This window comes from Anolis carolinensis, chromosome 1 (genome assembly GCF_035594765.1).
Source record: "Anolis carolinensis isolate JA03-04 chromosome 1, rAnoCar3.1.pri, whole genome shotgun sequence".
Taxonomy (NCBI): domain Eukaryota; kingdom Metazoa; phylum Chordata; class Lepidosauria; order Squamata; family Dactyloidae; genus Anolis; species Anolis carolinensis.
The window spans coordinates 173,883,437-173,911,412 of NC_085841.1; the positions used below are offsets into that span (position 1 = coordinate 173,883,437).

The following is a 27,976-nucleotide window of genomic DNA, read 5'->3' on the forward strand; positions in this document are numbered from 1 at the left end:
TTCTTTTTCTTTTTTGCAGTTTCCTCCTTCTTTCTGGGCCTGAAAGCCTGTTAGGGATTCCTCTTCTTCAGAAGAGGAAGGAGAGCAGGAAAGTGTTCATAAATCTGAAGGTGAGTTGGGATCTGAGAAGGAGACTTTGCAAGTACCCTCATTTCAGGAGAGGCGAAGGGAAACAGAGCAGAGATGTCGTTTAGCTAGATTATCTGCCAGAAATGCAGCTGAGTAATTAGGAACTGCCCTAGCAGCTGTGAGAGGACCCAGGGCTATAAAACAGAACCAGGTGCAGCCAGCTCTTGCTGGTAACAAACTGACTCTAATGCCTTTGCTCTACGTGTGCCTGTTCTGAGTCTGCATCTGGATTTATTGCTGTTTCTTTGTCTGAAGTAAGACTTCCTGGCTTTTTTTTTTTGCATTATTCCACTGAGTGTGCTGTAGTTTATGTTTTGCTGAAGTAAGGCAGTTTTTATTTACTTACCACAATATCTTAAGGCTCTTCTTGAAAGACAAAACAGGACAAAGCCACACATGCATAGTCCTTGGAAAGAGAGTGTGTACATGGTGTGCAGGCCCAGAAAGCACGCATGCCTGCCAGTTTCTGCGGCTGTGATGACTCATGGGCCTTGTAGTCCTGCTCAGGACATTGTAATTCCTGATGAGGAGGAAAACTTGGGTTTTTTACCTTCCCAGTCAGAACTGGATTCCTCTCAGCCAGATCTTTCCCAGGCAGATCTGGGAACCTTGCACCTGCAAGAAAGTTGTCTCCCAGAAGTATGTCAAACAACCCCAGAGCCTACTTCTCCCGTGTTCTTGCGCCGGGAGTTTTGTAAACAACAGAGAAGTTTGGAATCAGCTTCGCGCAGGAGTGCGAGGATTGCAGCTAAGAATGTGGCCAATTAAGACTGCTTCTCGTGAGAATCTTTGGGGAGTCTCACATCTGGTCTCAGACTTTAGCTTTCGGTTCTGATTCCCAGAGAACTGCTTCGGCGGGAAAGTTAGACTCTATTTAGGTGTTTTACCCGCGTAGTAACTTCGCGGAGTCAATTCGTCAGCCTACGGAGCGAGTTGTGTCTGGACAGCGCGCTCCGATTCAAGCCTCGCTCCTGCTCAAGCCTTGCCTTGCTATCCAGCCTTCGCCTTGCTTCCCAGCCTTTGTTTATCTACGGACTTTGCCTTGTTTCCCAGGACCAATCCTTGCCTTGTTCCACGGATTTTACCAAGTTATTCCACGGACCTTGTTCTTGTTCTTAGTTACCTTGTTCCACGTTTTAAGCCTTGTTTCAAGTATCAAGTTATTTCCTAGCCTTGCTCAAGTTTATGGACTAAAGGACCTTGTCATCTCCCCTCACTTTGCTTGGCAAAGTGAGTGTTTCGGTTATTGGATTACAACTTTGGACCTTAATATTTCATATTGGACATTATTTCTTTGGACTAATTTTGACCTTTCCTGAAAGGTCTGCTTCTGGACTATCTTTTACATTTGCTTTTACTAACCTTATATATTCCTTCAATAAAGATATTAGTTAGATTCTGGCCTCTGTGTTTGGTTATTGGTGCCTTTGCAACCTGGGTCGTGACAGCGGCCAAGTTGTCACAATACAGACCCCTCTTAAAGAGCCACACACAATAAGTAAAGTTAACAAATGTTTATTAAATAATGTTTTGAACTCAGAAACACTTAACTTCAGTGTTTCAACCAAAAGGAAATGTATTTGCTTCAAGAAACGGCACTAAGCAGGAACAGAAAGATAACCCAGATTATCTATCTTGATAATCTGGTTCAAATGCAACCAAAAGGTTCACTGGAACAAGCGCCACGCTGTGCTGTGGCACAGAGAGTCAGGGAAGAGCCAAACACTCTCAAATAAAGAGTGTAAAATGATACCGTTGTCAAAAGCCAAAAGGGGAGCCAAAAACGCCAAGCTAGGAGCAAACTCTGTTGTTGTCAGGAAGCAGACCGGATTCAGGAGCCAGTGGAAGCCAGAAACACCAAACCAGAAATGCCAAGTCGGAATCGTCAAGCCAGGAGCAAAACGCTGTTGTCAGGAGCCAAACTGGATGCAGGAGCCAGAGAAAGCCAGGAACGCCAAGCCAGGAACGCCAAGCCAGAAACACCAAGCCAGAAACGCCAAGCCAGGAACGCCAAGCCAGGAACGCCAAGCCAGAAACGCCAAGCCAGAAACGCCAAGCCAGAAACGCCAAGTCAGGAACACCAAAGCAGAAACTAACGCTGTCGTCAGGAGCTAAACTGGATTCAGGAGCCAGAGGAAGCCAGGAACGCCAAACCAGAAACGCCAAGTCAGGAACGCCAAAGAAGAAAAGAACACTGCCGTCAGGAGTCAATCCGGATTCAGGAACATGAAGCTGTACAGTCAGGACCCAAGGAGAACAGGCAGCGACAAAGCAATGTCCCAAAAACGACACCTTGCCTACTGCAAGGGATCTTCACTTTCCATTCCACTTTTAACTTACACCTCGGAGTTTGACGATGATGAGGGCTCCGCCCTGTCATAATTATCCACAGCTGATCTTGATCTCATATGTGAACCTCTCCCATCCACCCACCAATCACTCCATCTTTGTTCAAGACTTAGATCTCCCCATGTCCCTGGTGTACCAGTAGTTTGCCAGTCTCCCGATGCACCCTCAGAAACTGGTGCTGCACACACATTTACTTGAGTCCAACTTGCAGCTTCTTCCATCCCACTCTCAGACCCATCATCCCCAGAAAAACCCTCAAACGTTTCATCTTCCATGGGAGCAGTAAGTATATCACGAATCTTCTTTCTTTCCCTTTCCTCATCTGACTCTTGCTCCCGAGTTGACCTCTTAGTTCCTCTACTTTCTGTTAATCCTTCATCTTCCTCCATTGAGTCCTCTTCACTAGAGAAGCCTTCAAATGTCTCATCCTCAGTAGAAGCCATAAGTATTTCCCAAACCCACTTTACTTGTTGTTCCTCATCAAACACCTGCTCAACATTATCCCTTTTCCTCCTACTAGCAATTTTACCAGTAGTACCAGAACTGCCCCTTGGCGCAACTACAACACAAGTACCTTCCCTAGAGTAAGAAATTGTTACTCTAGAGAAGTTGCTCTGCTGCAGGTGACACTGGCAGGCACCCACCCATTTTCTCCTAGGCTACACCAGGTAAGGAAGAGCGATGTCCTCCTGGAAGAGGAGAGTAGTTTTCAGAGAATGAGACTTTATTTTTTGTGTGTTGGGGGATTGATAAAAATTATTAAACTTTGATGCCAAAAAGTAGACTTGGAGCCGGGATTGGCTCCTACTTGCTTTCATTTCAAGCTGATTTTTGTACCAGGAGGGGGTTCCCGTTACATCCTCCTGAAGTACTGAAAAAAATGAAGGAAATGAGAGAAATGGATTCCGCACACAACTCTATTTACAACTGTTCCTTCAATATCTCACCTTTAGGAAATTCCCATGCACAATCCTTTTGAGCATTTCTGAAGTTGGTATTTTCCTAAGTTTATTGGAATAAGTGGTTTTTTTTATTACCAGAGTGTGCTCCTGACTATGTTTGGCTTACTTTTTCCATTATTTCCTAAGAGACATAGGTACTCCTACCAAAAAATCCTAATGTTGCCAACCCACTGAGTTGATCAAATCCAACATTGCCAACACTGCTAAGGCCTGAACCCAGTCTCTTCCTGGACCTGAATGCTCTCCTGAGAGTGAAGTATTATCAAAAAAGGCTGTATTTATTCTGAATTCAAGAGCAATCATGCACTCAGTATGTCCAGACAAGGCAGACTACAAACAATGTGAACTGTACTAAGCAACAGAGAACTGGTAACAGGCATGTGTGTATTTAAGAGCAGCAGCAGCATCTACTGTGTTGTTTCCTTCTCTTGGTCCTGCGCACCAGGCCTAGTATCCCTTATTAATGGAAATTCCTAGAATTTAAGCTATTTCTGAGTAATAGAACAAGCAGTGTGTCTGACGGGATGTGTTTAGGCCAAAGAAGAGGTCCTGCCTCTGTGTTGCAGATTGAAAGACTGAGCAAAAAGCACATTCAATCACACAGTATACAGTACTTCTTGAAGAGAGCACAGTGTGACAGAGGTGTGAGAAAGAAGTCTCTGGGTTTGAGGCCAGTGCCAGCTGGACATTATGGAGTACCTTCAAGCAAAATGGGGCCTTTGCTCTTCCCACACACACTATCTGTGTGTGTGGGGGGGGGGGGTTGATGAAGGATGGAAGGATAAGGGAGCAGGAATAGAAGCAACTTTCTCTTACTTTCATCAATCACTTGTTTGTCCATCTAGGAGTAAAATAAGAGGGAAAGCAAGGAGGCAGTAAAGTCCTCTTATTACCTCATGGATTCCAGCAAGTGAGTAATAATTCTGGCATTAGATGCCAACACTGATAAAGCCTAAACCTTCCTGAATGCTCTCCTGGGGATGAAGCATTGTGTGAAAATGTGGGCCCTTCCAGGTCATGGATTTACCTGTCCAAACAATACCTCAGATAAACCCAGATTAATTTAACACCTGAAAAGATCTGGACCTTACTGAAAGGTCTGGATCTTTCCAAGTGTGGACCTGTGGTGATTGATTCCTGGGACTGCATCCCGCAATCCCAGTGGTTAATCCCCATTGCCAAGAGCAGGAGGGCACCCCCACCCTCCCTTCCCAGTCTTCTTTCCAAACCTCCCGATGTGTCATTATGATGCATCAGGAGCTTTCACCAAGGGGCTGAGCATACAGCCAGGCCCCACAGGTAAGTATTGAGGGAAAATGGCAGACCAGGGGCTGGCTGGATGCCCTGCTAGGTCAACTTCCCCAACCACCACCCCAGCAAAAACATGGTGTGATATTTGGTCCTGTCTGAAAGGGCCCTGTATTCAACAATAACCATGCATTAATAACACACAGTAGAACTGGTATTTCTCTTCATACACCCATCTGGAGAAATTAGTACAAAAATACATGGTTGCTGGAGGTGTATGTACATTTTTGTATTTATCCTTTCAGTATACATTTACTAATAACACAGTCCAACAAAAAAAATCTTGGTGTCTTAGGTTTTTGGAGTTATCTGGGGCACTGATTTAGAAATTTGTATTGGATAGACCAAATCAACTCTACTTTCTTAGATATGATTATCATGATTCTTTATGGGTGAGCAAATAAAGACTGATATATGGTATAGGTTCTGTATCTCAAGATCTCGAGTGGAGAAGGGAAAACTTGTGCCATTTTCGTAATCGACAGGTCAAATGTACCCAAAAACAGTTGAGGCACCAGAATGTATATTGGCTAGTGTAATGCATCTGATTTTGTGTCAATTTCTTTATAAAATAACTATATCACAAGAGTTGGATCAAGTTAGAAAGCCAGTGTAATTCTGTTCTGGTTTGCATGTCAGTTTGGGAAATGTGGATTTGCTCTCTTCCATCTCTAAGAAGAATACAGCAGCTTCAGTTCAATTGGTTAGTTTCAGAGAGTAGATCACTCAGTATCCAAGTAAATTCCATTGATCCCTTTAGGACAACTTCCTGTACTTGGAGTGTTGTTAGCATTATCGTCATCATCATCATCATCATCATCATCCAGCCGTTCTCCCTGTGGGGACTCAAGGCGGCTAATAATCCCCACTAGACAAGTTTAAAAACAGCAATACTAAAATTAAAAACAATTAAATAGTAACAGTGTGGTAAAAACAGAATTAAAATACAGTAAAATGGCCTTTAAAACTCATATCCCCCCCAATCCTCCCCAACCACCCCAGAGACTTCCCCAAATGCCTGTCTTGAAGAAGGTCTTGACATGCTTGCAGAAGGCCACCAGGGATGGGGCCTCCGGGTCTCCTTTGGGAGAGAGTTCTACAGTCTGGGAGCAGCCACCGAAAAGTCCCTCTCCTGTGTCCCCAACTGCGCTTGAGTGGATAGTAGGACAGGGAGAAGATTCTCCCTAATAGATTGTAGATTACTGCACTTTGACACTGCTTTAACTGACACCACTCAGTGCTATGGAATAAAAGAAATTGCAGTTTTGCAGGTTTTTAACCTTCTCTGCTCACTAATGCTGGTTTCTCACTAAACTACAACTCCAATGATTTCATAGCATTGAGCCATGACAGTTATAGTGGTGTCAAACTGCATTAATTCAACAGTGTTGAACCACACTTTGACTTATTTCAGCATTCAGGGAGGGGGAAAAGGAGGGGCAAAAAGAATACATTTCCTTGTAACAGAGATACACAATCTGTATCCCGCTGTCTATTATTCTGGTTGCAAACAACATAAGTGTTAAACATGAACTGAGGGTAAGCTTAACAAAGATTCCCTTTGCTAAAAAGTACTTTCATAAATCTACAGGTGAAAAAAGGCTGCTTATGACAGAAGTTAATGGCAACAACTTTGTGTGAATTAACAGTCACTTTTGTGTAGTTATCATACCCCAATTCCAGTAACAATACTTTGATTTCTGAAGCTGCAGGATATGGGTGACAGACTTACAGAGTGCAAAGTAGGTCTACAGCGTAGTGCTTTCTTCTGTTCTTTTTGGGTGTGCTTGTGCCTTTTCTTTGTGAAGTTTATTTGATACAAAGAGAAAGGAAACCCACGATATGTTACATTAAAGGCTTCCTTATTGACAGTGCTTTATATTTAATTACAGCTTTGATTCCTGCTTGAAAATAGCTATAAGGCATCTTATTGTTTACAGTCACCTCTGTCTCATTAACAGCAGGAAAACTTTCACTTCAAGTTTTTTTCTCCTTCTGGTGTTGCTACTGCTGCTGCTGCTAAACTGTACAGCAAGATGCTTCTGATGATGCCTAAAATCTTCCAGGTTTTATAGCACCTGATACGTGTCTCGGTGACTGACAGAGGAAAGGCTGGGTTTTTTCCTATCAAACATTGCGGGAAAAGTAAGCATTCACAGCTTGATGTGCAGAGAAGCTCTGCTTTTTACTGATCTGACAGTTTTGTCATGCATCTCTCTTACATTCCTTTGCCATTTGCTATTGTTCTTGATCACTCTTTTACCCTTTCTCTTCTTACTTTACCACAAGACAAAAATAGCAACTCAGGATTATCTCTCCTAAGAAAGACTTGCCCTCCAGGCGGTCTGCCTGAACTCAAGCTACATGTTACTGGCTATTAACATCCGAAGTGGCACATGGTGTCTTTGCTTAGGAGTTAGATGCCACAAAATGAGATTTAGAAGTCGTTTCATCTCCATCTCTGTGCTGCACCTGCCCAAGGTTCTCACTTTCTAGAGGAGATTTTTAGGAGAGAGGTGGCTGGTTGTTTACCCCTCATTTCCATGGGAGAAAGCAGTTTCTGCCTGCAGAACCACTCCACTGGATATTGACCTGGGTCTAAGAGCTTTCACACTAGATGATTGTAAACCATTCAGTTTTCCAGGTCAGCAACCATCCCACTATCTTGTGATGCCAAGTTGCAGGACTGCATCACATTAGGAAATACTCCATTTCTGATACAGTTTGAGAATGATTTAAAACTGGTCCCATCATATAATGTTCATCCCATCCCATTCTGGAAAAGATCATTAAGGAAGTGGTCTGCAAACATTTAGAAACAAATGCAATCATTGCTAATAGTCAACATGGATTTATCAAAAACAAATCATGGCAGACTAATATGATCTCTTTTTTCGATAGAGTAACAAGCTGGGTAGATGCAGGGAACACAATGGATGTAACATATCTGGACTTCAGTAAGGCCTTTGACAAGGTCCCCCATGACCTCCTGGCAAACAAACTAGTCAAATGTGGGCTAGGCAAAACTACAGTTAGGTGGATCTCTAATTGTTAAGCGAACAAACCCAACAGGTGCTCACCAGTACTTCCTTTTCATCCTGGAAAGAAATGATGAGTGAAGTGCTATCAGCAGGATTCCATCCTGGGCCTGGTTCCTTCAACATCTTTCTTTTAAAAAAATATTTTTGTTGAAGTTTTTTTAACCAAAATTAAAATGAATAGGGATAGAGTGAGTGAAGGGGGAAAGGTAAAAGGGAGAAAGAAAGAGAGAAAGGGGGGAAGGGAGAAGGAATGGAAAAAGAAGGGTAAGGAGTAAAAAGAGATAGAAATTGGGGTAATTTTGAGTGCTTCCAATCTTCTACATCGCTGCCGTGGTTGTTTCTCTGTTTCTATGTCCATTTCCCCACTTCCCTTAATTCTGTTAATTTCTTTGTGGGATCAGATTTCTTGATGTAATAGGACTGGCTATATAATTATGTTTCTTTTCTCTGATATTAAAAATTCTTTAAATGGTAGACAATCCATTGCTTTTTCCGGTCTTTCTTGATGTTTCTTTAATAATTGAGTCAATTTGTCCATAATTTTGAGTAGCCGTTCGTCTATGGTGGGTATTACTTTAGTTCTCTACTGTCTTGCATAGATAATTCTTGCCACCGTTACCAAGTAGTTGAAAATTGCTTCTTTGTTTACATCCATTGTCATATCCAGTAAGCCCAATAGGACATATTCCTACTCAACATCTTTCTAATGACTTAGATGAAGGGTTAGAAGGCATGATCATCAAGTTTACAGATGACACCAAACTGGGAGAGATAGCCAATACTCCAGAAGATAGGAGCAGCATTCAAAATGATCTTAACAAATTGGAAAGATGTGCTGAAACTAACAAAATGAACTTGAACAGGGACAAATGCAAAATGCTCCACTTAGGCTGAAAAAATGAAATGCAAAGATACAGAATGGGGGATGCCTGGCTCGACAGCAGTACGTATGAAAAAGACCTTTGAGTCCTTGTGGACAACAAGTTAAACATGAGCCAACAATGTCATGTGGCGGCTAAAAAAGCCAATGGGATTTTGGCCTGCATAAATAGGAGTATAGTGTCTAGGTTAGTGGTTCTCAACCTGGAGTCCCCAGATGTTTTTGGCCTACAACTCCCAGAAATCCCAGCCAGTTTACCAGCTGTTAGGATTTCCGGGAGTTGAAGGCCAAAAACATCTGGGGACCCCTGGTTGAGAACCACTGTCATGCTACCCCTCTATTCTGCTTTGGTTAGACCACACTTGGAATACTGTATCCAATTCTAGGTGCCACAATTTAAGGGAGATGTTGTCAAGCTGAAATGTGTCCAGAGGAGGATGACTAAAATGATTAAAGGTCTGGAGAACAAGCCCTATGAGGAGAGGCTTAAAAAGCTGAACATGTTTAGCCTGCAGAAGAGAAGGCTAGATGTTGGATAATAAGGAGGGATTAAGGAAAAGTCTATTAAGAATCAAATTACATTGACTTTAAAAACATTGACTACTAAAAGACAGACTGCGTGAATAATACAGAATGCTGGATAAGCGAGACTCTACTGTACTACAGAGTTCTCCATCACTGAAGAGCTGTTTTTGTTTGTGATCGGGAAATTAATATGTATCCCGCCAGCAATGATATGACTTGAAATTTGGGTGCATGTCTGGAGGCGGAGTCTTGTGACCCTAGATTGTTCATGATGGAAGCAGCTGTCATTTCTGTTTGGTAATTGGAAGGGGGGAAAGCCATATGTAATGAATCAATACTCTATTGTTTAGACATCCAATAAGATTAGATTCCTCAGAATTCCTTATTTTCCTCCAAAAGGTAGTGATCAGATGAATGTATTTACACAGACACGAGAACGTTTTTAAATCTTGCAAGAGCAGTAGTTCGAGACGTTACTGTGCAGTTTTAGATTTTTTTAAAGGTCATAGAGTGATGTAGGGAGTCTTCCAAACAGATTGGAAGGAGCCAGCTTTCCATGATGTGATGAGTCTAAGTAGAATATTTTCTGAAGGGTTTTTTTTTTGTGTCAGGGGTGACTTGAGAAACTGCAAGTTGCTTCTGGTGTGAGGGAACTGGCCATCTGCAAGGACATTGCCCAGGGGATGCCCGGATTTTTTTTTTATGTTTTACCATCCTTGCGGGAGGCTTCTTTCATATCCCCACATGGAGCTGGAGCTGATAGAGGGAGCTCATCCACGCTCTCCCCGGGTGGGATTCAAACTGGCAACCTTCAGGTCAGCAACCCAACCTTCAAATCAGCTGTCCTGCTGGCACAAGGGTTTAACCCATTGCACCATTAGGGGCTTCTTTTGCTGAAGGTAAAATCATAGTATTGGGGTGTGACGGGGTCAATATGCATCCCATCTCAAAACAGTATGTAATAAGTCAGAAAAAACAACAAAATACATACTGTCATAACAAATTATATTTCAATGTGATAAGTTGAATAAGTTGAATGATATTATATCATTCCTGTTTAGGTTGAAATCAGTGCTTATTCTAAACATAAATATGGTTTAAGAGGGTTCCACTTTTCTTTTGAATTAGTACATTTCCCCCCACTCCCCAATTTTTCAAGACTTACTTGAGTTTGTCATTGAATGCATCAAAGATTTATCATATTAATTAGGATTTGGATTGATTACACCAATTTCCCAATTTGAAGCATAGGCAAATAATAATCGAAAGATTGTTTTTAGTAGGAAAGAAAGAGGTATTTAATCAACCTTTGTACCACAATTAATCTTGTACCATTTAGCCAGCACTAACTCTCTAATTAATGATAATACCAGCATTTTAGAGATCAAAGGCATGCAGGCAGGCTGATTTGTTTTTAAAGTTCTGATTTGTACCCTGCTAGTGTCAGACTTAGGACAAATGAGGCCTTGTGCTAGTTAAGTTATGAGACCCCTTACTTACTTGGGCCATGAAGGAGGTTGGCCTGGTAGGACTATGCTGCCTGCTTTGTGGCACACTCCCATAGACTATCAAGTCTCTCATTATGTCTGGAATTCCTTTGAACCAGAATGCCTTCAAATTTACAACTGCATTACATAAGCAAAACCCATGTACAAAGACTTTTTGGGCAGGAAGTTCCCCGTCCCCACCCCCCGGCCAACGAGGTCCTATGTTTAAGCACAACTAAGCACAATGTTGTAATGTTAACAACAACAAAAATACAAACTATCCAAACATTTATCACAATCTTTGTATTGTTGGGCGGCTTTCATGTCCTTGGATGGGGTTTAGTGAAAACTTTCAAATGAGTTGTTAATGATGCTGAACCCAATCCTTAAAAATAACTTGAGTACTTTGGGTAGTTCCTTTAAAATTCAGAATAAACCCCAGAGTGGATTCATAGCCTCACTAACATGGAAGCTACTAATTTCCAGCTTTTTCATTAGTAAATATATAAAACTTTAGAGCCCTTTTCACAACTACTGTTCTTGATCTTTTCAAACAGTGTTCTCAACCCGGGGTCCCCAGATGTTTTTGGCTTACAACTCCCAGAAGTCCCAGTCAGTTTACCAGCTGTTAGGATTTCTGGGAGTTGAAGGCCAAAAACATCTGGGGACCCCAGGTTGAGAACTACTGTTTTAAAAACATATGCTGGAAATCGTTGAATGACAGATTGGGTTGCTGTGAGTTTTCTGGGCTGTATGGCAATATTCCAGAAGCATTCCCTCCTGATGTTTCACCCACATCTTCGACAACAAAATGTTTGGACAACTTCACATTGAAAATTATGAAGAATAAAGGCTGGATCTACACTGCCAAATCAGTCACAACACCATGGGAGCATGCAACTACATTCACAGTTTTCTCATCTCCTATTGATCGCAAACAGCCAAGAAGTTTCACTAAACAAGGTGTTTACTAGTAACCATTCACTTGGTTCCTATGGGATATCCACTAAATGTTGCCAATCTGCAGTGATATCTTCACATTTGCATCTTTATTTTTGGTTTTTTAAAATGTTATTAGATTGATTTTGCTTCTCTTTTCTTTCTCTGTTCTCCCCTTCTTGTCAAAAGAGAGAACTATAGTGCAGTTGACACTATAGTGCCAGATGGCGTAGTGAACTAAGTGACTTGAAGGTTGGGTTGCTGACCTGAAAGCTGCCAGGTTCGAATCCCACCTGGGGAGAGTGTGGATGAGCTCCCTCTATCAGCTCCAGCTCCATGCGGGGACATGAGAGAAGCCTCCCACAAGGATGGTAAAAACATCAAAACATCCGGGCGTCCCCTGGGCAATGTCCTTGCAGACGGCCAATTCTCTCACTCCAGTTGCTCCTGACGCGAAAAAAAAACAAAAAAACAATGCAGAGTTCCTATCATTATTGCCCAGTGTTATACCATATCCTAATGCAAAATCCAATGTGGAATAAGGAAAGTCCATGAGACTCCTCAAGGGCCAACATAGACATCTCTTCATGGTGACATGTAGAAGGTTTTGTTCTAGAATTGAGTTGTAAATTAGTCCCAAAATTGCCTGGCCTGTAGTTAAATCTGACAATGTATGTATGGCAAGTTCTTTCTATAGATGTCATTTCATATTCAGACCATTAAGTTCTTTGTTCAAATTCTTTTTTGTCATTGCCATTTTCATTATCCTACATACAGTACACTGTGAAAAGGTTTTCTCTCTCACTCCCTGCTTTTTTCCTTTACAGTGAAAGTTTTAGGAAGTTTATATAAATTAATAAAATCCTGGGTTCTATGAAGCCAATCTAGCTTTGAACATGCTTTTATTGATCTTTCAGGTAAATCTACTGTGAAAGTTATGAGCCAAGCCCAGCTCACTGACTTCAAACGGAATTGGAGGTACCTGTAGAGAGTTACCCTGGCAGACGAGCTTTCACTAAAGCCAGCAGAGCAGAGGTGAGAGGAAGGGGGAAAGTTGCTTAATTAACATTTCACATGTATTTCAGGTTGTGATTTAAGGGGGCTTAAACTATCCCTATTGCACACATAAGAATGCCTTTCTTTTTCACTGGTATAGGTACTAAACTTTATACCACAAATGGCTGGATATAGTTTGTGTGCACTAAACACACAAGAAAAAACTCAACTTGGTCAAGAATTTTAATAACCTGACAACAAGGCATTGTAAAATAAACCACAAGCTACAATGGGCTTCACTTTCAGAGTGAACAGAAAAGAAAGAGGTTTATATCCAGCCTGCAAACCTACATTGGTTTTATGCCAATCTAAATATCATGGTTTCCATGGGAATTAAAAATTCTTTGTTCAAACTTAATTCCAAATAGAGAGTTTGATGAAAATTGAGAGACTGACACATCATCTTCAGAAATCCTTTAACAGTATAGAGCAGCCTTCCCACCAGACATCTATACACATATAGGGTCCTGTGTGGTGGGTAAGCTCTGAATCCAGTTTAGATCTAGTAGAGTAGACATGCTGTTCAATAGGTATACATGGAATCTACATTCTAAGTGTATCCCAAGATGATAAATGAGGATGGTGAAGTGGGGAGAAGAGAAGGAAAAGGGAGTACCATATTTTACCAGCTTTGCTTGCAGTGGAACTTCCAAAGGTCCTAAGCAAGTGGAGATGACAAGACTGATATATGAATGAATAGATACTAGGCTTGTGCAAAATTTCCTTTTTTAATTTGTCTTTTGGAACAAATTCATTAAATTTGTGCATACAAAGCACTTATTAGAAACATGCAGGAAAGGTGGGAGGAGATTTAGAAATTGAAACACTCACCAATCATTTTCTTTAAGATTCTGTCACATTTGGATGTCTCCCAAGGAGAGTTTAATTTTCAGTATAAGCATTAAGCAAATTTGGCAAAGCCAAAGAGGCCATTGCTAGTGTTTAAATTAAACCCAGGCTGCTTGCCGGTCTTTGGCCCGATCACCATAAGGAAGGCACTGTGGGCAGGACTACATTTAATGGGCGGGAGACTGAGAACATAGCCATCTTAAATGTAGTTTGGGAAGGTGAGGCCTCCTGAGGCAGAGAATGCAAAAGGCCCTGCCCTAAACTACATTTCTCAGAATACAATGATCACTTGCTTAGCATCTGAAGGATCCAAGCCATTTAGAGTCAGTCTAATAATTAATAATAAATAAAATTATTGAATCTGCAAAGATGGCTAAAGTAAATAGGTAATCATTTAAATCTGTGCTAAGTTAAAGTTATATGGTTGTGTTTCATAAAGACAGACAGACATTCAAAGGAATTCCCGTTGTCGCTTTTTGGGGGATAAATTGTTTTGGTCTAAACATTTTAAAATTCTCAAAAATCTGTAGATGTGTGAATCTTTCTGAAATTTCTGGGGATTGATGCCCTGGTTATCTTGTGCATTATATATAAAATTCAAGTAGTTAGCTCTTGTAGTTTTTTTAAAATGTTGTTTATAATTTTTTTTTAAATACACCAAAAATCCATGGATAAGTGAAATGTTATGAAACTTGATGGGCAAAGAGTGATAAATTTTTTCTACCACTGTAACAAGTTTCACCCTAATAGCTTTAAAAATGATGGAGATAGGAGCCCTTGAAGATTTCACAATAGTAGTAATTATTGCATTAATGCGCAGGCACAATTAATGTAACAAAATAGCAACTACATTTTGTTAGTCTCATTATAGTATAGGTTTTTTACTAAGTATACTTTAGAAACACTTCAGAAACTAAGCTCCAGGGCCCCCCAGTTTTGTAAGTGCTTTTGAACCATTTTTTAATCGATTGCATATGCGTATTTATTATAGACTGACTAAACACCACAGCTTGTTGCTGAAGCCCAATGCATTCTAGGAAATATAGTTTAGCACAGGCATATGGCTTAAATAAAAATACTATAAATGGGACTCCTATCTCCCCCATTTTTAAAGCTATTGGGGTGAAACTTGCTACAACAGTAGAACACATTTTCCACTCTTTGCCTATAAAGTTTCATAATGTTTCACTCATCCATGGATTTTTTGGAAATTTTAAAAGTTTTTAAAAGCAACATTTTTAAAAAAAAAAACCTACAAGAGTTATCTCCAATTCCCCCTCCCTCCCTTTCTGGCTGACAGGCATGTCAACATATTTGACTTTGCTTCTCAGCAGGGTTTGGTTGCCCTGTGAAGTGTTAGACTGACTCTAATGCTGAAGCCCAATGCATTCTGGGAAATGTAGTTTAGCGCAGGCATATGGCTTAAATTAATATAAATGGGGAAACTTCACATGCTCTTATTTCCCTCATTTTTTAAAGCTATTGGGGTGAAAATTGCTACAGTGGTAGAACACATTTTCCACTCTTTGCCTATCAAGTTTCATAATGTTTCACTCATCTATGAATTTTTGGGGAATTTTCAAAAATTTTAAAAACAACATTTTTTTAGCAATCTCCACCTCCCTCCTCCATCAGTCCTAATTGGCTGGAGAGGCATGCCAACAACTTCACCTCTCAGCAGTGCTTGGTTGCTCTGTGCATTTTAGCTCCTTCACAGCTACATCTGAACACATCTGAAGCTTAAGAATTGAAGGCTTCTTTTGATTCAAATTCTTATTATTGGTGGGAGGCAGCAAGCAGGCGTGCTAAATATCCAAACACCATTCCGAATCAGGGTACTTTCACATCAAACGCATAAGCTTAATAATAATTAAAATCATGGGATCTGCAAAAAGAGCTAAAGTTAAATAAGTAATAGTATAAATCTGTGCTAATTAGTAGTTACAGTAGAGTCTCACTTATCCAACGTAAACAGGCCGGCAGAACGTTGGATAAGTGAATATGTTGGATAATAAGGAGAGATTAAGGAAAAGCCTGTTAAACATTAAATTAGGTTACGATTTTACAAAATAAGCACCAAAACATCATGTTATACAACAAATTTGACAGAAAAAGTAGTTCAATACACAGTAATGCTATGTAGTAATTACTGTATTTATGAATTTAGCACCAAAATATCATGATGTATTGAAAACACTGACTACAAAAATGCGTTGGATAATCCAGAACGTTGGATAAGCGAGTGTTGGATAAGTGAGACTCTACTGTATTTGGTTGTGGAAGCATATTAATTGGACATCAGGAGAGTTTGGATTGTGCCTTTCTGCATAGAAGAAGTGGGTCAGTCTAGATCAGGCATGAGCAAACTTCGGCCCTCCAGGTGTTTTGAACTTCAACTCCTACAATTCCTAACAGCTGGTAGGCTGTTAGGAATTGTGGGAGTTGAAGTTCAAAACACTTGGAAGGCTGAAGTTTGCCCATGCTGGTCTAGATGTCCCTTGATAGTGGCTGTACTATTATTTCTGTTCCTGGATTATAAATGCCATTTCCTAATTGGGTGTGTCATAAAAACATGGTGAACGTTTATTACACTGATAAAACTTTGTCTTTGCTCAAGGGATATCATCCAGTACATTTTGCTTTGTTGAGTCTCCATCAATTTCACACAGTTTCTGCCACAAAAAAACGTTTCTGGAGTAGAACAACTACTTTCAAAGTAAAGACCACAAATGAAACAGGAAATAACACTTTCAAACCAGGAACAGGTTTTCTTTATTATTTAAAAATGTTTTTAATAAAAACCTTGAAATTTCACCAAAACTCCGTGGATAAGTCAAACGTTCTGAAATTTGGTGAGCCAACAGTGGTAAATGTGTTCTACTACTATATTATTTATTTATTTATTTATTTTATTTACAGCATTTATATTCCGCCCTTCTCACCCCGAAGGGGACTCAGGGCGGATCACATTACACATATAGGCAAACATTCAATGCCTTTTAACATAGAACAAAGACAAACAAACGGGGCTCGAACTCATGACCTCCTGGTCAGAGTGATTCATTGCAGTTAATTGCACTGGCTTGCTCTCCCTAATAGGTATGTATACTATAGTATGTTTCTGGTCTTGTTTTGGCAGAGAAATTGGGGCTTTTGCTTCAAATTATGTAGTCTACTTGTAATTTTTGTAACTTTGCATCTCATTGCATTATTGCTTTGTTTATTATGTACAAGATGGCAGAGATGCAACAAGTCACACACACACAGGCACACAAACATATATGTACACATACAACTTTAAATTGGTGTGATGGACTACAATTTTCATTGGACCACTGGATTAATATCCTGTTGAGGCAAAGTGATGTTCAAAATTTTATAACAAATGCTTTCTCCAAATATGGTGCAAGAAATGCCCATTATCTAAGTTAGGTTCAGAAAAGGTTAAGGCAGTAGGAATCATATTACAAACATACATTGGATATTTTTTTCCTTTTTTCAAAAAAAAATATTAATGTCACTTAAATGTCTTTATGAGAATGCTATGAGAAACCTTGTTAAAGGCCTCAATGAAATGCTGCATCCACAGTATTCCGTTAATCTTAAATGTTTGTAACTTTATAAATAAAGAGACAGTGTTTGTCTGGCATGACTTGTTTTTTGAGAAGTCCATGTTGACTTTTTGTGGATGTGGAATTCCTTTCTAAGTGCTTACAGATTATCTGTATAATGATCTGTTATAGAATCTTTCCTGGTATTGATATCAGGCCGACTCGGTGATAATTGTTTCAGCCTTCTCTCCCCCCTCCCCCTTTTGAAAATGGGGACAACATTTGCCTTCCTCCAGTCTGCTGAAATTTCTTCAGGAATTCTCTGAGATGATTGCCAGTGGTTCAATCCTGCAAGTTCTTTTAATACCCTTGGATGTAATTCATCTGGCCCCAGAGATTTGAATTCATTTAGAGTAACCAGATATTTTTGTACTACCTCTGAAAGGAGGGGGTAATCGTCTGTGGGCTTGACAAGCCTTGCAGCCTTTCTGTTACATCTCAGTTTTTTGCCCCAGGGAGACAGCAGACATGAGAACTCATCCTGTCAGGTCCGAAACCACTTTGTAAAAATCCCCTCAGCAGGAAGTCCCCTACCTCCAAAATGCATCTTCTTGGTGGTTTCACAGAGCCCATTCCATGTGCTGACTCTTCTGGGGCTCCTGTACATTCTCTGAGGATAATGTTGTAGCTGCCCATCCTACATTAGATGGTATAGGGAGACAGAGCCAAAATCCTGAAAACACTGATCTGGAATAATCCAGTTCTGAAATTACCTTAAACTTTAAAGATGATACACAGCCCCATGAATTGTAAACTAGTGTGCTTGGTGGAGGGTCAAGATAACATCCTGCAGGCTTTGCATCCCTGCAAGATTCTGGCAGCATAAGTTACTGCTTGATCCTTTTATGTGATTATGCTCTGTGTACGTTACTGCCAACATTCCTGTGGAGTACCCTTCATATGTAAGTTTCTTGTTTACATTACTAGAAGGAAACCATGCTGATAAAAGAAGGAAATTACAACCTTCTGAAAGCTGATGGGATGTGTTTTCTACATCCTCCTGTTCCTTCATTATTTATCTGATTCAATAGACTTTTGTCACTTGATGCTTGGCCCACTTGTGCCGCATACAAGATCAATGAGAAGTACTGCTCCTATATGACAGTACATTGCTTTTGCCTGATCTTTCCTTCCCTGCCAGTCTCCCCCCACCCGTCCTATGATTTCTCCCTTCCTTCTGCCTAGGTTTTATAATTCTTAGTTAAATAAATGCTCTCTTTGGCCTAGGGATGTGCCAAACTTCAGATACATTTTGCTAGTATTATGATGGCTCTCCTTAAAATTCCTCATTTCACTGAAGGAAGAACTTCCAAATATGTTTCAAGTTTTGATAAACTTATCAAAGCTCTCTGGGGGTTGCTTTGAAGTCTTACCCTCTCCCTACACCAAGGCTGTATTTGAACATCACAGTGAGGTAGAAAACCATGGGAACCCAAGCTTATTGAGGATGCAGAATCACTCTCACTTGCAACAGTTTGGACTTCCAGTCTGAGGTTTATTCTTGATTCAGGTGTCACAAAAAAAAGAAACATCGGGGGAAGGTTCATGATCTGAATTCATCCGGCAGCAGAGGGTACTCTGATTTGTGAGAGGCCTGAGAAACTATACCAGGTTTGCTTTCTGGTTTGCTAGGCTTTGGAAATCATAGTAAACAAGCTCTGGACTGAAAGTCCATGGTTCACCAGAGATGACCATCAGCTCCATTGCTTCTGAGTTGTGAATCCACACTAGGGATTTTTTTACAACAATATTTGAACTGTATTTTAGCAAGAGTTATGAAAGATGCTGCATTTACTTTGGGAATGAGGTTCAGTAAATTAGGAGGCTTCTCTCCCTCTCTCGGGCACCTGCTTAGGAATTAAAAGCAATCTCTCTTTTTCCTCTTCAGGCATTTAACAAAAGAAGGTGTATTCCAAGGAAACTTTTTCCAGGTAATAAATGACAAAATATGTGACAGAGGAAAAACACTGGCTTTAACATGTAACCATACCATGTTGTATTACTTGTAGATGTTGGGCTGCTTTTTGTTTCCTGAATGCTCCTCTGTGAGATGAATGTTACTGTATTTATACCTCTGTTGTCATATAGTGCATACACAGGGCCGGTCGGAGATAAATTTAAATATTAAGCGGGGGCGCTGAAAAGCGCCCCCCACCGGCCCCGCCTCCTGCGCCCTGGCCCCGCCTCCCAACCAGCGTGCCCTGGCCCCGCCTCCTGCGCTGCATGGGAGGCGGGGCCAGGGCACGCTGGGTGGAAGGCGGGGCCATGCTATTCGCCCTGGCCGCGCCTCCCACGCAGCGTGGGAGGCGCGGCCAGGGTTGGAAAGAGGGAGGCTTCGCCGCCCGGGGAGGGGAGGAGGGGATCCCTCCTCCCCTTCCCGGGCGGCGAAAGAAGCAGGCTTCACCGCCCGGGGAGGGAAGGAGGGGATCCTTCCTCCCCTCCCCGGGCGGCAAAAGAAGCAGGCTTCACCGCCCGGGGAGGGAAGGAGGGGATCCTTCCTCCCCTCCCCGGGCGGCAAAAGAAGCAGGCTTCACCGCCTGGGGAGGGAAGGAGGGGATCCTTCCTCCCCTCCCCGGGCGGCAAAAGAAGCAGGCTTCACCGCCCGGGGAGGGAAGGAGGGGATCCTTCCTCCCCTCCCCGGGCGGCAAAAGAAGCAGGCTTCACCGCCTGGGGAGGGAAGGAGGGGATCCTTCCTCCCCTCCCCGGGCGGCGAAAGAAGCAGGCTTCACCGCCCGGGGAGGGAAGGAGGGGATCCCTCCTCCCCTCCCCGGGCGGCGAAAGAAGCAGGCTTCACCGCCCGGGGAGGGAAGGAGGGGATCCTTCCTCCCCTCCCCGGGCGGCAAAAGAAGCAGGCTTCACCGCCCGGGGAGGGAAGGAGGGGATCCTTCCTCCCCTCCCAGGGCGGCGAAAGAAGCAGGCTTCACCGCCTGGGGAGGGAAGGAGGGGATCCTTCCTCCCCTCCCCGGGCGGCGAAAGAAGCAGGCTTCACCGCCCGGGGAGGGAAGGAGGGGATCCTTCCTCCCCTCCCCGGGCGGCAAAAGAAGCAGGCTTCGCCGCCCGGGGAGGGAAGGAGGGATCGCCTCCTCCCCTCCCCGGGCGGCGAAAGAAGCAGGCTTCGCCGCCCGGGGAGGGAAGGAGGCGATCCCTCCTCCCCTCCCCGGGCGGCGAAAGAAGCAGGCTTCGCCGCCCGGGGAGGGAAGGAGGCGATCCCTCCTCCCCTCCCCGGGCGGCGAAAGAGGGAGCCACAAGGCCAGGGCGCACTGGTCGGGCGGCGGGGCACCGTCAGAGCGGTGCCCCGCCTCCCTCCCAGCCTGACGGCGCCCCCCGGGACCTGCGCCCGAGGCGGCGGCGTCACGTGGCCTCTATGGTGGGGCCGGCCCTGTGCATACACCAAACCATAAAATACTGACATATTCCGGGAAGGGATGCTTTCCTAGTTCATTCAAATCACTGTTCACCAGCATCTTAGGCAATGATTCCAAAGTATACACGATTGCTGGCCCATGTTCAGAGTTCCCTCCTTTCAGGACAGTTCTGCCTCTATTCAGCCCCAGAACATGTTATGAGCTCAATGCCTCTCCATGCTTGAAAAGAGGCTGAAGTGTCCTACGACTGGGAAATTTCTCAATGTGATAAGGTAGTTAGTTTTAGTTCTAGGGCTCCCTATGGATACAAAAATCTATAGATGCTCAAGTCCCCTTATATACAAGCATAGTAAAATGGTGGCCCTTATATACAATGGTAAAAATCAAGATTTGTTCTTTGGATTAAAAAATATATATTGTCGAGCCATGGATGTTCATATCCATGATGTAGAATCCAAGAATATGGAGGGCCGACTACACATGTACGTCCAACTGATGATATACTAAAAACTGGTATGTGAACTGTAAAGAAGTTTCTGCAATACCACAGAACTCAATATAATCTTAATGAAAATTTCACTGGTTGGATTTATCAGTATGCTAAAAAATATTGTCTGGGAAAGTCTTATCAACACAAGCTTCAACCTCTGGTGCCTGTCCCTGAGAGTCACAACAGCAGCAACAGTGCTCCTCAGCCCCACATGTCCAGAAGACAAGAGACAAATGCATTGTCCCTGTGGCAGCTGGAAGACAATAACAACTGAATTCCAGGTAGATTTTAAAGGGATAGGAAAACCTCCCAGGAATGTTGGAGAAACCTTTTATGTAGCAACAGTACAGTGTGCTGCTTGCATTGCACAAATTTCACATATATTTTCTTGCCACATCATGTCCAGTGAATGATCAGAAATAATGTCCATGTTCAGAAATAAAATGGTTCAATGCTAGTCAAAGTTACAGGTGAGAGGATCTCTAGAAACATGTAATGAAAAGGGAAAGTAAACAGAATACGTATCATCCTCTGACTAAAGATTCACTCAAAGGAAAATAGTCAGAAATCGGTAATATTACTGCCTGACTTTCCAAGCTGCATGGGTATTTATTTTTTTAAAAAAAATTGTAAATCTCAGAACACACTGTTTAAAAGTTACAAGTGTGACTAGAAAGTTTACTCTTGAAATCTAAATTTAGTTATGAATTTACCAGGGGCCCTTAGTCAAGACACCATTATCTCAGTTTCATTCCTTTGTATTTGCAATATGATGATAACAAAAGTGGCTTACCTTGCTAGATTGACATAAAAAGGAGTAACATAATACATATACCGCGGTGCTGCTACTCCTGTTATCTATCTTGCTTTAATATCCTGCTGTTGAGCCCAGCAGGACTTGATATGTATACTGTAGCTTGGTAACTTGGCATCTTTAAAATGCATATTTTTTGCAGCTGCCTGGGAATTTGGAGCAAACAGGCAAAGTATGTGGAAAAGCCAATCCATGCATCATAAATATCACAAATCCATTTTTTTATTTTCCAAGTTCCAAAATGTATCCTAGAAGCCACCTCCACCAATGTGTTCTCCTAACACTTGTAACCTATGGGTTGCATGCTCTATTGATTTATTTTATCCCTCTTATTCTAGATTCGGGCAAAGACAGGATGCTTTAAAAGGAAAGAAGGAGATGATGAGGATCATGGTGGTGGTGGTGGTGAGGATCTTTAATTTCCAGTGAGCACAGGATGGGAAAGTTTCCATTTCTCATAGTGAGATGAGCCTGAAAATATTTTTAAAAATACTTATCACCTTGCATCACCCTTTCTCATTAGTCAGAATCTTGTAGTGGCATTTTCCCCATCAGTAGTATTAGTGTTCATGTGTTTGTAACAAAGCATCCAATTCACTCTTACAAGAAGAGACTTAGGCTGTATGTATTTAAGTATTATAACTTCAGAGCACACAAATATGGCATCAGAATGTTTACAGTTAATACCTACATTTAAAGGTTTACTAAGAGATGCTCTGTCATGAATGTCAAATACAGCAGGGTAGAAAGAGGATCCATCAGTTTCTTATTATTGGGGTTGCCACTTGAGTGCCAACCCAGATCCTTATTTTTCTGGGCTCACACCTGAAACCAAAGGATGGCCCCATCATTAAGCATTGTGGAGTAAATACCATCTGTAGTTCACAGCCTGTTATTGAAGCACATACACACATGTTCCTGTTTGAAAATTAAGATAGAAATCAAAAATGAAGGAGCTGTTCTCAGATCAAGGTGAAATGAGGGCATTTTTCTTTCTCACCTACTTTGGGAAATGGGATAAGGAACATTTAAGTTGGCCTATTTACTTCTAGCCAAGAAATGGATGTAGAGCAGAACAGAGTAAGCCCTGACATCACAATCATTGGGAGGGAAAGAGGAAGATAACTGAATAAGTACAGCATTAGTTTGAATATATATTTCCCTGGTTTCTTTGGCTGGATCTACACTGCCCTATATCCCAGGATCTGATCTCAGATTAACTTCTTTGAACTAGATTATTTGAGCCTACACTGCCAGATAATCTGTGATAATCAGATCATCGGAGACCAGATCATGGGATTTAGGGCCCTTCCACACAACCATATAACACAGAATATCAAGACAGATAATCCACAATATATGCTTTGAACTGGATTATCTGAGTCCACACTGCCACATAATCCAGTTCAATTTTGATTTTATACAGCTGTGTGGAAGGGGCTATAGGGCAGTGTGGCTCCAGTCTTCATTAGTAGTGAACAATAACAATGAAGGTACATTAATTTTAGGTTTTTCTATTTGGTATACAATAAATACACATTCCTATCACTGCTGTGGATTAGGCCTTCAAAACAGCTTTTGTCTGTGTTTAGGTAGATTTTTCAATCACCACCGCCAATGTTTAAGCTCTTGGCCTTAAAGTAAGTATAAAAAACATTGGAAGAGCATGTCTTTTCCAGATCTTTTTCCTCAAAATGCCCAGCCTTCCTCCTCAAATATAGATAATATGTATAGTATTTGAGTCATGTATCCATTGTAGAGATTGACTAGAAATCCCCAGATGCCACCTTCTAAATTGTCCAGGTTGATTCACTACTCCTGGAAAAACCAGGTGGTCCAGTGACAAACACATTTTCCAAAATCTGCCCATGATGACAGAAATATTTTGATATTGTAACAGGAGGTTCATCTTCTGTAGTACACAAAATTCAGTAAAGCTTCAGTAGCAGTAGGTGTGACATGTCAATGAAAGCAGAACAAAACATCCCTTCTTTAAGGAACTCCGTCTCACATTATATGCTTCCCACCTGTTAAGAAAAGGTGCTGGGGGGAATGATGTAATGGCATTCAGTATACTGAAAGCATTTTTGGTAAATGAACAAAGACAGCTAGATTACCCTCAAAATTCAATCCCATCCAGCATAGTCTAGCATTTTGTTCACATTGGGACCAACTAGGCGGCCTTGGGCCTCTCAGAAGTATATCCTTTGTGAGTTATCTACTCCAGAATCTGACCCTCAAAGTTTATTTATTTATGTACTGACTGAATTTATATCCTACCTTTTCCCCATGATGGAATCCAAGGCATCTTCCAGAAGCTAAAATAAAATGAAATTAAAATCTTACTTTATAAAAGTTAAAAATGAAAAGTAATAATTTTAAAATCACAGTACAAACAGATAACAGCACATGTAAATCATAATTACTGATAACAGGCAAAAATTAAAATGTAATACAACACACAGTTGTATTTTTTTTTACTGAATTTGAACCAGAACTGAGGCCCGTTCCAGTTCTGAGAGATCTGTGAGCAAATACTTACTTGGTTATGACAAAGTGAAGCAACAGTGGTGTTGGGCACTGCCAGTCAGTTGCATTTATCTGCCATTTCATTTTTCCTAAATGACTTCAATATTGTGCCATTGTGGGAAATTAAAATAGTGATTAGACAAAACCAATCACTGTTGTCTTCAGTGAAAATCCAAACCAGTCATCAGCAGTGACCCTTATTAGGTCAGTGCTCCAGCAGGTGCAAATGAATACCAAGTGCTAATGGTTGATCACAATATGGTATAGTATTTGAACATTGAACTACGACTCTGAGAACCAAGGTTTTAATCTCCATCCAACTATGTCTACGCACTGGGTGACCTTGAACAAGTCATTTTCTCTCAACCTCAGAGGAAGGCATAGGCAAACTCCCTCTGAACAAATCTTGCCAAGAGAATTCTGAGATAGGATTGCCATAAGTCAGAAAAGACTTGAACACACACACACTCAACAATGGTGGTTCAGTTGGAGGTTGCATTTCCTACCATAAGGAAACAATTATTAAGAAAACTCAATTCTAAGGACTTCATCACATTATCTTCATGAAGTGTCCTAGGATGCTTCCTCGATGGAGCCTAATGGAGCCCATCATACGATTCAAGGCTATTTCTGGTGGGGTTTCATAAAGAAAGCATCCTGGCAGCACCCTAGGAAGCTGGGTGTCAACACTTTCCCCAATGTGATGGGGAAAACATTGCAGTGGGTGATGTGGGGTGTGGGGCAACAGTTTCCCCACTGCCCCACGGATTTGACACGCTGTCTGGCAAATCCCTTGCTGTTGCCTGGCTTCAGGACATCAGTGTGATGAGGTCCTTAGTCTGCCCAGTCCTTGCTAAAATCAGTCTCTGAGCTAGTGGCAACTGCCATATCTTAAATATGTTAAATTCCATAGTTAACTCTCATGTGTGCAACTGATTTCTTTGTCTTTTCTTAATCTGGTGTTCTTCATCATCCACATGTCTGGAAACTTATCAGATTCCTTTGAACAAACCTAGATATGAAAAATGGGTTATAATCATCTTGAGAATGGCAATTGGACTTGCATACTGGGCACTGCTGGGTAAACCTTGACCTGGGCATCTAACCTCCTTTAAGGGCAAGCTAGATTTCTCATCCAAGCCTGCACAGATGTTTCTGAAAACCAACCTATATCTTCTCCTGCAAGGCAGCACTTTGCATTTCTAGTTAAATCAAACTGATCTGTCCCAATTAACTGTGACTGTCAATATTATTTTAAAGCATTAAGTAGGCTGCAAGTTTAATAATGGGGTGGGGGGAGTGCACCCAAACCTGCTGCCAAATTGTGATTTAAACTAAGATTGGCATCAGCAGACATTTCTGCATCAGCCTGTAGCACATCTGGTCCAGACCAAACAAATAGAAGATTTATTCTGTCAGTGAGATCATTTAGCATTCCTTTTTATGCTTCAGAAAGAGCCTGTACCTGTCAGTCACCAAAGCACAAGCTTTTGGTGGCAGGGCTCTGTTGCTCTTTCCGACTAGCCTTGATCTGAGACTTCTAAGGAGGCTTGTGTGCACCCTCTCCACCTGGGAGACCAGTACCCATGCCAAGTTCATTTCCATAGTCTTACAGAAAAAATCTCCTGGAGGATTTCAAACATCTGCTCATAAGTAAAGAAACATTGTCTTGAGATATAGCAATAATATAAAGGGCAATGGAAACTTCCTTGCAAATAAATTCAAACTAATAAATTATTTTGCTTCACAGCATTTTTAAATAAGACAGTCAGGCCCTGAATAGAAATAAACAGCTTCATGGAGATGTTAGGCATGAATGCATTTTCCTTTAAGATTGTTTGAAGAGACGAATGGTCACAAGTGTCAATTAATTCATATTTTTGGTGTGATTACAATTATTATATAGATTTTTTAAATAGAAGCTAAACAGTGATACTGTTCATCATCATCATCAATTGTGTGGAAAAATAATTACGTTTCCATTCTAAAATGTGAACCAATAAAATATTTCAGTCCCTTGTTGAATCAAGTCAGAAGTGTATCAACTATATAGGAGTATATTAAAACCCTACTTTGCCCAGAATGAGGAATAAAGTCAACCATTTTGTCACAGTGCTTGCAAGAGACAATGCAATACAAAACTTTACACAGCAAGAGGAAGCAACCAGAAATTAAAGGAAAATGTGAGCTAGAAGAAAAAGGAATGCTCTACAATTTTGTTTTGTCTGGATTTGGAAACTATCTGCATTTGCAAGAGGAGCAATTAACAAACAGAACTGTAAAATATAACATCATTTAAACATTTTGGCTTCCACCTTCTTCAGTTGTTAAAGACGAGACTAAGGCTGGGTCTACACTACCCTCTATCCCAGATCCCAGATTATCTGTTTATTTCAGATTATCTGGCAGTGTACATTTCAATTAAGATTCCCTTCAAGCATTGATGCCTTGTCCAACACTAAGTTTCTATTATTCTTATTGCCAACTACAATAGGAATAATGCAATAATATACTCCACTTAGGCAGAAAAAAATGAAATGCAAAGATACAGAATGGGGACGCCTGGCTTGACAGTAGTACTTGTGAAAAAGATCCTGGACTCCTCATGGACAACAAGTTAAACATGAGGCAACATGAGACTTCCCTTTTAAAAAAAGTCTCCTTAAAAGCCCAATGGGATTTTGGCCTGCATAAATAGGAATATAGTGTCTAGCTCCAGGGAAGTCATGCTACCCCTCTATTCTGCCTTGGTCAGACCACACCTGGAATACTGTGTCCAATTCTGGGCATTACAACTGAAGAGAGATGTTGACAAGCTGGAAAGCGTCCAGAGGAGGGAGACTAAAATGATGAAAGGTCTGGAGAATAAGCCCTATGAGGAGAGGCTTAAAGAGCTGGGCATGTTTAGCCTGCAAAAAAGAAGGCTGAGAGGAGACATGATGAGGGCTATGTATAAATGTGTGAAAGGAAGTCATAGGGAGGAGGGAGCAAGCTTGTTTTTTTGCTGCCCTGGAGACTAAGATGTGGAACAATGGCTTCAAACTACAGGAAAGGAGATTCCACCTGAACATTAGGAAGAACTTCCTCACTGTGAGAGCTGTTCAGCACTGGAACTTTCTGCCCCGGAGTGTGGTGGAGGCTCCTTCTTTGTAGGCTTTTAAGCAGAGGCTGGATGGCCATCTATCAAGGGTGTTTTGAATACAATTTTCCTGCTTCTTGGCAGGGGGTTGGGCTGGATGGCCCACGAGGTCTCTTCCAACCCTATAATTCTATGATTCTACTTACATGAAAACCTCTTGAGTAGAGAAGTATACACATCATAAGCATTTCTCACTTGGCTATAAACAATTACTTTCCAGCTTTGTTTCTATGGATTTGTGTGTGTGTGTTATACATGTTTCTAGGATCGATATGATCCCCAGAAATGTTTTAATCTGATGAATGCAAATTTTCCATACTGCAGTTCTTTAATATTTAAAGCCCCGTAACACGTTTCATGTTCCAAACTTGTCAAATTGGGTGCCTAAACACTTTCCTACATTGAATACTTTGATATCCCTGACTTGCACAGCTGATGGGTGCTGGATACATTATATACAAACATATTAGTTTGTAGAGCTTCCCCCCACCCCACCCCGAATG

At 41.5% G+C, this 27,976-nt stretch overlaps 1 long non-coding RNA gene across 1 annotated transcript; it reads left to right on the forward strand.

Moving 5' to 3' along the window:
* Positions 1-25: 25 nt before the first annotated feature.
* LOC134293025 (uncharacterized) lies at positions 26-22,266 on the forward strand. The gene is made up of 4 exons (XR_010000097.1): positions 26-110; positions 12,538-12,655; positions 19,025-19,067; positions 22,144-22,266. It is a non-coding gene; the product is annotated as an uncharacterized LOC134293025 (long non-coding RNA).
* The last annotated feature ends 5,710 nt before the right edge of the window (positions 22,267-27,976 follow it).